Consider the following 12,651-nt stretch of genomic DNA (forward strand, 5'->3'; position numbering starts at 1 on the left):
GGTATCCTATAGTGAGTGACTTACCTTTTAATTGTGAGACTTTTGAAAGTTCAAAGTTCATTTGTTATCAAAGTATGTAAACTATTTTCAACCTTGAGCTTCATCTCCTTACAGGCAACCACAAAACAACTTGTGCAGAAAAAAACCCTGCAAACAATAAAAGCAAGCAAATGACATTCAGAACTGAATTTCACATAAGTCCACAGCCATGAAACCAGTCATCACTGTAGCCAATCTGGAGTCCATTAGATGCCGGCCACAGTCTTGGTTCTGCACAGAGACAAGTAAATCTCCGGAGCAGTGAGCTGAACACTGGCCCATCCCTCGCCTCTGGCTCCGAAACCCTGCCCTTTTCAATTTGACCCAGCACTTAAAATCAGCAAACCTGGCTCCTTGCTCTCAGAACCGGTCCCACCACCTTGATTCTGCATGGCCTTGGTTCTGATGCATCTAATCACCTCCAAGTGCATTTCAACAATGGCCAAACAGTGGCTCATTCCCTGCTCTCGGGCCCAGGCCTCATCACTTTGATTTGACCCATATCCACCACATCACAACCATCCTGCACCTTCGAAACTCCAATTCACATTGCAAAAGTCCCACTTCCCTCTGGGAGAAGGTTCAGGAGCATGAAGATTCATATGGCCAGATTTGGGAATAGTTTCTTTCCAACTGTGATAAGACTGCTGAACAGATCCTGACCCGGATCTGGGCCATACCTTCCACATATCCAGACCTGACTTGCACTACCTTACTTCCCCTTTTCTATTTTCTAATTATGATTTATAATTTAATTTTTTATTATATTTACTTCGATTTGTACTTCAGAGAGCACGGAGCGCAGAAACAAATATCACTGTGATGATTGTATGCTCTAGTATCAATTGTTTGGTGACAATAAAGTCCCAGGTCATACAGGTGCTTCAAAGACACAACTCTGAAAGGGAAATTACAGGCTATTGATTGCAGTGATTGTATCTGAGAAACAGTGTGATTAATACAGTAATTGATAGTTTTGCTTGCTACCGGCAAGTTGTTGCTGTGCTTCACCAGCATCATCTTAAACTGGAAAGCACCATCTTAAACTAGAAGGCTATGATCTATCAAGGCACAAGTCAAAGTTCAAAAGTTCAAAGTAAATGTATTATCAAAGTATGTATGTATACATCATATTCTATCTTGAGATTAATTTTTTGCAGGTATTATTGGAAAATAAAGAAATACAATAAAATCCCATGCATAAAGACTGACAGACAAACAACCCATGTGAAAAAGACAAACTGCAAATATTTTTTTTTTAAATACTAAGAACAAAAGTTGTAAGGAATCCTTCAAAAGTGAGTCTATGGGTTCAGAGTTCTGGTGAGTGAAATTATCACACAAGTTCAGGAGCCTGATAGTTGTATGTTATAACTGCTCCTGGCCCGGAGGTGTGGGACCCAAGGATTCTGTACCCAGTGGTAGTAGTGAGAAAAGAGTATGGCCTTGAGGGCAGGGAGGGCTTTGCCTATAATGGACTAGGTTGTATTGTCCACTTTCTGAAGTCTTCTTTCCTGGACATTAGTATTTCCATACCAGGGCACGATGCAACTACTTGGGATACTCTCCACTGTGTATCTCTGGAAGTTTGTCAATGATGTGAACATGTTGGAATATTCTCCATTTGACTGGACTAATGCAGTGCTAACTGAAGAAGCCATACCTCATTCAGGACGAAGAAGCCTGTTCAATTAACATTGCATCCAACCCACTTAATATAGCTTCATTGTGCATTGCACTTTACTGCTACCACAAAACAAATTTCATGACATAAGCTAGTGACATTAAACTGGAATCTGTTGGACAAAGGAAAAGATGTTGGATTGTATTGGGGGGGGGGGGGAAGAGAGTTCAAAAAGATACAAGCGAGGACAGTGTAGATATTCTGCATGCCACGTTTCCTAAGGAGATGTTAGATTGTGCATAATTAGGCACTTGGCAAGGGACAATGAGAAGTTGTTGGGTTTAAGTGGAGCTGCCAATGTGGAAGTGGCCCAGTGTTCAAATGAGAAATTCAGGCTTTGGCTCAGAGACTTGGGAGAGAAGTCATTTAATCATTCTTTTTGCACAATTAGAGCACTGTGGATGCTAGGCAGGTTAGTGGAATGTTCGCTTTGCAGGATGGGGGAAGGCAGGGAGACTTCTAGTATGCATGCAGCCGTAGTTTCTATCACACCATGTCAATGAATTGGAACCGGAAATGGATGGACTCGGGTGGGGGGGGGGGTAGGTTAATAGACAGGACAGGGAGGTAGTTACACCAAATGTGCAGAAGTCAAGTTACAGGGTGACTGTTGGGGGGGGGGGGGTAGTGATCGGCAGCCAGTGGAGAGGATTCCTGTAGCCATTGCACTCAATAGGTATACTGCTTTGGATATTGCTGAGGAGTGGGTGGAAATGACCTCACAGAGGAAAGCCAGAGTGGTTAGCGTTATAGCACTATCTGGCTAGGTGGCTCAGAGAGAAAAGGGGGAGAAGGGGTGAGATGTCGTGATAGGTGATTCATTGGTTAGGGAAGAGAAAAGAGGTTCTGTGGATGAGAATGTGATTCCCAGATGCTATGTTGCTCCCCAGTCCACAACATTCTTAAGTGGGAGGGTAAACAGCCAGAGGCTGTGGTTCACATCAGTACCAAAGACATGGGTAGGAAGGGTGACTAGCTCTCATAAAGTGAGTTCAAGGAGTTAGGTACCAAGTTAAAGGACAGGACCTCCATGGTTGTGATCTCAGGATTGCTACCCATGCCATGTGCTAGTGAGGCCAGAAATAAGGTCATACAGTTTAACATGAGGCTAAGGAGATGGTACAGGAGGGAGGGCTTCAGATATTTGAAGGATTGGACTCTTTTACAGTGAAGGTGGAACCTGTACAGAAGAGATGCTTGGCTCCCGAACTGGAGGGGGATTAATGTCCCTGGGGAAAGGTTTGCTCATGTTGCATGGGGGTGGGGGGGAAGAGGAAAGAGAAAAGAGGAGGATTTAAAGTAGAGTTGCAGGGAGATGGAAATCAGATAACCAGAGCAGATGGGAGTGGTTGTGGGGAAAGTTGTTGTTATGCCAAGATACAAAGTCAAGAATTGTTAGAGCCAACATGGCGAGATTAATGTTCCCAGTTGTGTATGCAAGGAGTATTGAAGGAAAGTCAGATAAGCTTAGGGCATGGATCAACACGTGGAGTTATGAATTTGTAGCTACATCTTTCTCTTTGAAATGATGGAGTCTGAGGGGCAACTTGGCTGATGTACAAGATTATGAGATGCATAGACAGAGAAACACAAGCACATTTCATCCAGGGTGACAATGGCTAATACCAGAGGACATCTGTCTAAGATCAAGGGAAGCTTAGATGAGATGTCAGATGCAGTTTTTTTTTAATGACAGAGAATGATGGATACCTGAAATGCATTTCCTGGGTTAGTGTGGTAGAGGCTGATACAAAAGGGATATTTAATAGTCTCTTAGATGGAGGTGCAGATGTAAGAAAAACGGAGGGATTTTGGTGTGTGTAGGAGGGCGAGATTAGACTGAGGTTATGTATGTTGGCACAGCGTAGTGACTAAGGGCCTGCAGTATGCTGTACTGTTTTATGTTCTAACAGATGACCAATTTTCTGTACTTCCCTTATCCAAATTGTATTACCCTGATGATACAAAGTTTGTAATAATCAGATAGGAAACTGCTTAAGTAGAAGCAAGTGCAGATCCCCCCCCCCTCCAAAATAAGAGGAAAGTTTTAATGAGAATACAGTAATGTGCCAAGTGACTTTAGAAGATACTGTATGAGGAGAACAAAGAGAATTGCATGTTTGGAATCAAACAATCGAGACTGAAATAGGAGCAAACTAGAGCAGTTAACTAGAATTTTAGCTATTAATCTACTGGACAGCAACCAAGAAGTAATCCAGCAATGAAAGTTCAGAGGGCACCAGGGTAGTTATATTTAAATTCAATTAGTAATCTGCAATTCACTCCTCCCATCTGGCTCCACTGCCTCTATTTTTTTTGTCTATCTCTGTTTCCCAAATCCACATCTCCCCTCTCCCCTAGCTGGCTTGATCAGCCCATCATCCTTCACTTCTCACTCCTCCAGTTACCTCTATCTCCTGGCAGACCACTCCCCCTCTTCTCTTTGTGCTGGCTATGTCCATCTCCCCCCCCCCCCCTTAGACCTGATGCAGGTTTTGACCAGAAAAATTAACAATTCTTTTCCCGCTACAAACAGCACTCAACTCATTGAGCTCTTCCAGCAGATGGTTCATTGCTCCAGATTCTACCATCAGCAGCCTCTTGCATCTCCAGATAAAACTGAAATTCGCCAGTACAACCACACCTAAATAGTAGTCTACAGTTAAATATCCAACATACAGCAGTATCTCCAAGATTTTCAGCAGTGGTGGAGCCCAGAGTATGAATTTTAAGGACAGACTGAAGTTTTCACAGCTAGATATACAGAGTGGATAATGCACCTCGGATTCCTTTCAAGCTCTTCATCATCATATTACTAATTCTTCATCCAGTGAATACACAGAAAACTTTGTACAACATCCTGACTGCAGCATTGGTGACAAGTTGTATCTCTATCCAGACCATTCCATTACAGCTACAATACTAGCATCTGCCTGACAAAGCAGAAAACTGCCCAGGTACAGGGTTTAAAAGTCTTAGGTACACGTATCTAGCAAGGCTGCCTAAGACTTTTGCACATTTCTCTATTTGTCAAAGTGGAGCGGACAGCAAGCTTGAAAATTTGGCAGGAGCAAAGGGTATTGGGAATGGTGATGGTAGAGTGCTGCGGAAGGGGTGTGGGTCGGGTGGAAGAGGAGTACCAGGGATGGGGGTCACACCCCACCCCGAGACACCAGGCAAGTTCACTTGATTCCAAACAATTGGTTTATTGATCATTACAGAATGTCCCTCTGGTGTTTCCTACTCCCTTCCCTCTCCCTACCCCTTTTCCAAACCATGATTCCCTTCTCCCTATCCCCTCTCAGTCCACAAAAGAGACCCATATCAGCATCAATTTATCACTGGCATATGTCATGAAGTTTGTTTTTCTTTGAGGCAACACTACAGTGCAATACATATAATTACTACAGTACTGTGAAAAAGTCTTTAGCACCCTAGATATTTTTATTTATAGATCTAAGACTTTTGCACTGTGCTGTATGCCTTGTCCCCAAGCAAAAGAAATCTAATCTCAAAGTAGCTGAATCTTGATGTAGGGTCTCAACCCAAAAAGTCAATCATTTCTCTGCCTCCACAGATGGTGCCCAACCTGTCAAGTACATCTAACAGCATGTTTCTTTGCTGAAGCATTAATTCGGTTTCTATTCCTAGAGATGCAGTCTGGCGCAAGTACTTCCAGCAGCTCTATTGTTTTTTGATTTTCATAAATCCAATCCAACCAATCTCATTCAGTCTGCCTCCAAAAAAGGTGACGGATGGTGCCATTGACAATGCTATCAAATTGCATTTACCACCAATAACCTCCTCGCCAATGCTCAGTTAGGTCTGGCTCTGCTCCAAAACTCATTGTAAATGTGCCTGGATGAACATAAACCAAAGAGACAGGTTGACTGCCTTTGATATCAACGCAACATCTGACTAAATGTGGCAGGATCACTGGTAAAACTGAAGTTACTGCCATTAAAGGGAGAACATTCCCAAAGCAAGAGGTTACCTCGTATGAGTGGACAGCAGCTGCATTTAAATGTACAATATGCCATTACAGTTCAGGACAAGAATTTTTCAGGTCAGTGTTCTAGGGGCAGCTGCTTCAATGACTTTCCACTAATGGAGATACTTGTGGTTGACTGCATAGTGTTTCATTCTATTCAAAATTTGTCAGTAAATGAACTAACCTTGTCTGCATGCGGCACGATCCAGACAACACTCAGACATTGAGTTAAGTGATTCACTAGATCAGTTGAGTTGTTCTCTGATCTTAGCAACTTACTTGCAAACATTTCATCACTATGCGAGGAGACATAGTCAGTGCACTGTTGAATATATCCTCAGAATGCTTGGCCTCTTATATACTTTCATTATTTCAGAAACTTGTTTGTGATGTGGGGAGGAAATCTCATCACTGATTGGTTGTGTGGTGAACTTCATGTACTGTGGTCAGGAATTTTGCCTGCCCTGGCTCAAAATTAATTTGAGGTCTATGTGTTGGTTTACAGAAGCCAACAGAAGGGTGGTACTTTGTAGACCAAAAGAACAAACCAAGCTATTAGACAAGACCAATGTGGTCGACAAAACCCTATGCAGATACTGCAGCAGATATTATGTCAGCCAAACTGGGAGAAAACTATCCCCGAAGATCCATGAACATCAACTGTCTATAAAGCAGCATGATCATTCTCCCTAGTCTTTAACCATAAAGATCCAATTCGACTGGGCAGCAGTGGAAGTCAAGGTGCAAGCGAACAGGTGGCATGCAAGAGAATTCCTAGAAGTGTGGTTTTCTGTGAAAAGTTCTGCAGACAAACATGACAACCTTGATCCTCTTTATAAGCCAATGCAGAAAAATTCCAGACCACAATGCATGAAGTTCACCACACAACCAATCAGTAACAAGAATGTATCCCCACATCACAACTGAGTTTCCAAAAAGACATCCAATCTGCTGATTGAAAAATATACAAAGGCCAAGCTTTCGGAGGACACACTTCAATCAACAGTGCACTACCAATGTGTCCTCCCATGGTGATGAAACGTTTGATCAGAGGACAACCATCAACCACTCGAGCTACACACCTTTCGAATTATATCCAACAAGTCATATTTGCAACACAGAAGTGCCAAGCAATGATCATCTGTAACAAGAGGGAGGCAAATCAAACACCTGACATTCAGTTGCTCTTTCACTGCCAAGACTACTATCAATAACATTTAAGGGGTCACCACTAACCAGGACTAAAGCAGCACAGAAGTGGCAGGCTATCCTTTGTGAGTGACTTGCCTCCTTATGCTCTTAAGCCTCACCATCATCTACAAAACAAGTCATAATTTTATATAATACTCTCCTCATGCCTAGATAAGCTTTGACAAAATCCAAGCTTGCCATTATGCAGACAAAACATTCTGCTTGACTTGCATCCCAAACACAGATCAAAATTTTTTTCTTCCTTAATCATTCATGTACAGTGACGACAATGTGCATTGCTCACAAAAAAAGTATCTGAACTCCTCCTTCAGCATTGACCAAATCCACAACCCTCAACAAGGACTAGGGCAGCAGGTACACAAGATCATCACCCACAGCTTTCCTTCTAAATATCAAGCATCTAAAAGAACATTATCTTGACAAAAGGCTTACTACCATCTTGCCAAGGACAGCAAAAAATATAGAATATTGGCTTCTTTAGCAAGGCCAAAACCTGAAAAATGCACAAATGAAAAAAAAAACTCACGGTGCAGGCATTGATTTCTTCAAATATAAGCTGCAAGCTGCTTTCTTGTTTTCACTTTCAACACAAACATATTGCTTGTTATCTCAATTTCATATTTCAGCACAGCATAGAATTTGTAGATGTTTATTTGCATAATTGCACTCTTCAGTAATAGCCTAATAAAACTAAATTCCTGTATTGCAGGCAGTTTTGCTATTTTATTGCACTCATTTCATTGCAGAAAGATTATGAATAAAACTTGTATGGCTTTCATAATCTACTGTGGACTTGAGGCTCAAGCACAAGTCCAAGAATTTTCCCGTTTTCATTTCTGTCCTCATCAGCATTCCTGCGAGTATAAGTCTTTGAAGGGACCAATAACTTTTGATAGGTCCTACCACATTCATACTGAGTTTACTGGTTCAACCACTTAAAGTCTTAGTCCATCAATCATGAGTGAATATGGGTGGAGTACCTTCTTTGAACTTCATTTACTTATACAACACAAAATAGGCCCTACTGGCCCGACAAGCTACACCGCCTAGTAACCCACCTATTTAACGCCAGCCTAGCACAAGACAATTTACAATAACCAGTTCACTTACAAACCGGTATGTCTGTGGACTGTGGGAGGAAACCGGAACACTCAGAGGAAACACACGCAGATCACGGGACGAACTCCAGAACTGTAATGGCATCATGCTAACCAGTCTGTAACTGTGGCAGTTACTGCCTACAGGAGTTCACTTTCATTTTACATACACCTCCTACTGGCACTCAAGCCACAACTTTAAACAACAGGTCCAAATAGACACAGTTTTAGTACAAAACAATGTGAAGCAAAGCTGAATTACCTCCAATTCTGTATTTCTCACCACAATGCTGAACCTCACTTCCTACGAAATTACCAAAATAATCTGGGAAGTCCAAATGGAAAATACTCATACGTTGCCTCCACTCCACAGAACCAAGATCATCACAGCATTAATAGATCAGCAGCCATACACAGGTAATGTTTATGGCTGAACACATACTGGGTCCAAGCTCCATGTGATCATTAGCCCATTATTGAAGCATACAAGGTGAGTTTCCACAACAATGTAACAATAAGTAGGCCATTTGCCTGTACACAATCCACTAAAGATCATCACTGATCTACTTCAGACAGTCCTCTACCACCCTGGACCTGATGTACAGAACCACTCTCTCACAAATAAGTGGTCCAAGGATGGATCCTGGGGATACCCTGGGCCACTACCACATCCTCAATTTCAACTCCCTGCCCCCATTCCAACATCAAAGCTGGACAGTTAGTGAGACTCATCAGCATTTCAGCATGTCTATGTTGCTTTTGACCATTTGAGAATTAAGCTCTCAGGTCTGGCATAGAGTTCTTGATCTATTGGGCAACAGTGATCTCTACACTTTTATGGTGGCATTGAGTTCTTAGTTTAGAAAGCCCTAAACTCAAAAGACTTTAAGCCTTAGCCAAAATACTGCAGGCATCCACACTATAGAGAGGTTGCATTGTATCCACCTACTCAAAGGACAGGCCTACTTCCCTGTCCAGCTTCTGCAGTGAGATTTAGCTACCAATAACAAGAGAAAATCTGCAAATGCTGGAAATCCGAGCAACACACAGAATGCTGAAGGAACTCAGCAGGCCAGGAAGCTTTTATGGAAAAAGTATTCTTTTCCATAGATGCTGCCTGGCCTGCTGAGTTCCTCCAGCGTTTTGTGTGTGTTTAGCTACCAATACCCACTGCATCAATGGTGCAGGTCCCCCCAACCTACCAAGGAGGATATTACTTCCACCTCACAAAGTAGTTTAAATGGTCATTTTAATTAAACACTTTTAAATTTAGCCATATAATTCTCAATACACATTTAACTCACAGTGCATTTCTAATTAATAAAAGATTTCCAAATTACAGAAGATTTACCAACTACAAATGATTTCCAAACACAGGTACAGTTCTTATGAGCTAGAAGAACATACCAACAAGTCGCAAGCGAATGAGTCATTCATTGCGGAAACCAAAGGTTGAAGGATGAATTCTAGTTTTTCTTTCTATGACTTGATCTTTGTCTCTCTCCTTGTCATTTCCAACAATCCCCAATGCTTGTGACATTTACACTGTTTTCTACTAGGTGACATTATCTGCGCATGATGCTTTCTGGATACCTTTGCTGGAAAAAAGTAACTCACAGAGGTGGTCTTAAAAGCTTCTGGTAACAGAAGTCCCAAACATCCAAAATTAATGCTGTGAGGGCTGATCTAATGACTATACAAATATCCCAACTTGTTACAATGTGCTTTGCGGCATAACTCCTTTCTGTTCTGTTTAGCTAAAGCAGACAAATCTCTTGATCACTTCACTTTGCAAAGCAGACCTCTTGGAAGGCAGCCACCTGCTGTCAGCTAGCAGCCCACAATCTATTACACTTTGCAAAGCTGTGCATCCAACTTCAAACTGAATCCAATATCAAACTGATTGCTGTTTGCAATATACATTAAGATTTGGAGACTGGTTCTTGCTCATTATAAGAAGCTGAGTAAAAAATATTCATTAAAATTTAACTTTATTATTGTGTATTTAATATTTCAAAATATTTGAGTAATATTGTAAATAATGAACAAGAGAGAATCTGCAGATGCTGGAAATCCAAGCAACACACACACAATGCTGGAGGAACTCAGCAACTAGGTAGCATCTATGGGAGAAAGTACAGTCGATGTTTCGGGCTGAAAATCTTTGGCAAGACTGGAGAAAGACAGAGGGGGAGTAAAATTAATTGGTGGGGGAGGGGAGAGAGCAACACAAAGTGATAGGTAAAACCAGGAAGATGAGGAATGAAGTAAGTAGCTGGGAAGTTGATTGGTGAAGAGATACAGGGCTGGAGAAGGGCAAGTCTGATTGGTGGGGATACAAGGCCATGTGGCGGATGGAGCGTACATTCTCGATGAAACGGTGTCTCAACCTACGTTAGGTCTCACCAATATACAGGAGGCCACATCTGCCCCTACACCTCCACCCCCCCCACTACCATTCAGGGTCCTAAACAGTTCTTCCCGGTGAGGCGACAGTTCAACTATGAGTCTTTTGGGATCATATAATGTATCCAGTGCTCCCAGAATGGCCTCCTGTATAATCGGAGAGACTCAATGTAGAAAGGGAGACCACTTCTCTGAGCACCTATGCTCCATCCGCCAGAAGAAGCGGGATCTCCAGGTGGCCACCCATTTAAATTCCACTTCCCATTCCTACTCCAATAAGTCAATCCATGGCTTCCTCTACTGTCACGATGAGGCCACACTCGGGTTGGAAGAATATTGCATCTGGGTGGCCTCCAATCTGATGGCATGAACAGATTTCTCAAACTTCCAGTAATGGCCCCCCACCATCTCCTTCACCACTCCACATCCCCTTTTCCCCTCTCTCACCTCATCTATTTGCCTGCCCATCACCTCCCTCTGGAGCTCCTCCCTCCCCTCCCTTTTCTTTCTTCCATGGCCTTCTACCCCACCAACGTGTTTGAAGAGAACTTCAATTTGTTCGTAAAATAATTTTATTGCTGAAATCTTCATTCATTAGATTTTCAAAACCCCAAGTCATGCACAAGAAGATCACTGTGAAAGAAGCTTGGGGGAAATCAAACTGATTAATGATCGTTTTTGTTAATCAATTGCTAACAAGGATCTAATCACAGTCTCCCCGGCCATTCAGCATGGATTAAAATCAGAGGATAGTGTTGTGAATGACCTCCAGAGTGGAAAGTCCAGTAACTTATCCACTCTCCGCACTCAATGACCCCTAAGACGACAGCCAATTATTATTATTATCGGAACATTTGCCTTATGAAGGGACATCAGCCAGAAGCCTCTCAATGCACTACTGCAAATTCACAACAAACTCAATCTTTTTCCTGAAAAATGGCTCTTCACAAAATTTTAAACAAAGACTGACTGCAACGGGCACCTTAAAAATCCCCTTGCTCCTCAACAATTACTGTCTTTGTTACATTTAATTTGAATGCAACATTTTGTGCATTGCGGTATTAAACTCCATATTACTTTCTCCTCATAGTCAGACCATTTTTCTGTTCAGTTGGTGTGCAACTTTTGTACGAATTTCCAAACAGGTTGAGGATAAAATTAACTTAACTGGATGGATGAACTGGGTTAGAATCCAAAGAAAAGCAAACAAAAGTTCGACTCAACTTTAACGACTTATCAAAGTGGATCACATTATATGGAAGAGTAAATTAAAAGGCTAACAAAGAACTAACATAAGATTTGCCCTGACATTCCACTTTAGATGAACAAAATACATTTTATTTAGTTTACTTTTCCCACACAGTCTAATACCAACAACAATGTGCTACATTGTTAGTTGAAAATACAAAAGACTCCTCAGATGCTGGAAATCTAGTGCATGACACAGAAAATACTGGAGGAACTCAGCAGGTCAAGCAGCAGCTATGGAAATAATTAAATGTCAATGTTTTGGGCTGAGACCCTTCATCAGGACTGGAAAGGAAAAGGGAACATAACAGAATAAGATGGTGGGGGGGGGGGGAGTGGAAGGAGGACAAGCTAGAAGGCATGAGGTGAAGCCAAATGGGTGGAGGGGAAGTAGAAGCTGAAAAGGTGAAAGGAAGAAAAGGCAAAAGGCTGGATAAAGAATCTGATAGCGGAGGAGAGTGGATCATGGGAGAAAGGGAAGGAGAGGCAGATTGAGGAGTAGAAGGAAGGGGTAGGGTGAAAATTACCAGAAGTTGAAATCAATGTTCATGCCATTAGCTTGGATGCTACCCAGATGGAATACGAGGTGCTACTCCTCCGTTCTGAGTGCCCTCAACGTGGCTGAAGAATTGGTTGTGGATTAACATGTTGGAATGGGAATAGGATTTTTAATTGCTGAACGAATAATCTGTTTTTATCTCACTAATGTATTGACTCACTTGGAAATAAATTGCAGTTACTTACTAGATCAGTCTACAGAATGTTATCTCAGATTCAACTGTTTCAAGTAGAAACATCAAGTAGAGCTACATACTTTGGTAATACGGACTTGCATATAACAGCACAAATTAATAGAATCAGAATTAGATTTATTGTCACTCACACATGCAATTTGATGTTTTGCAGAGGCAGTACAGTGCAACACATTGTGAAATTACTGTAGGTTGCAGTAAGGAATAAAATAAGTAAATAGT

The 12,651-nt window shown here is 41.8% G+C and overlaps 1 protein-coding gene across 3 annotated transcripts in view; it reads right to left on the reverse strand.

Moving 5' to 3' along the window:
- The window catches only part of LOC132407294 (plastin-1-like), a 130,699-nt gene that overhangs the window by 96,544 nt on the left and 21,504 nt on the right, over positions 1–12,651 (reverse strand). Inside the window, exon 1 of one of the 3 annotated variants that reach the window (XM_059993603.1) lies at positions 25–43. The exons of the other annotated variants lie outside the window; for them this stretch is intronic. The gene's annotated coding sequence lies outside the window, so the exon portion shown is untranslated. Of the gene's footprint in view, positions 1–24; positions 44–12,651 lie in introns of those variants that run through there. 3 annotated transcript variants of the gene reach the window in all.

Source organism: Hypanus sabinus, chromosome 2 (genome assembly GCF_030144855.1).
Source record: "Hypanus sabinus isolate sHypSab1 chromosome 2, sHypSab1.hap1, whole genome shotgun sequence".
In the NCBI taxonomy this organism is placed as follows: domain Eukaryota; kingdom Metazoa; phylum Chordata; class Chondrichthyes; order Myliobatiformes; family Dasyatidae; genus Hypanus; species Hypanus sabinus.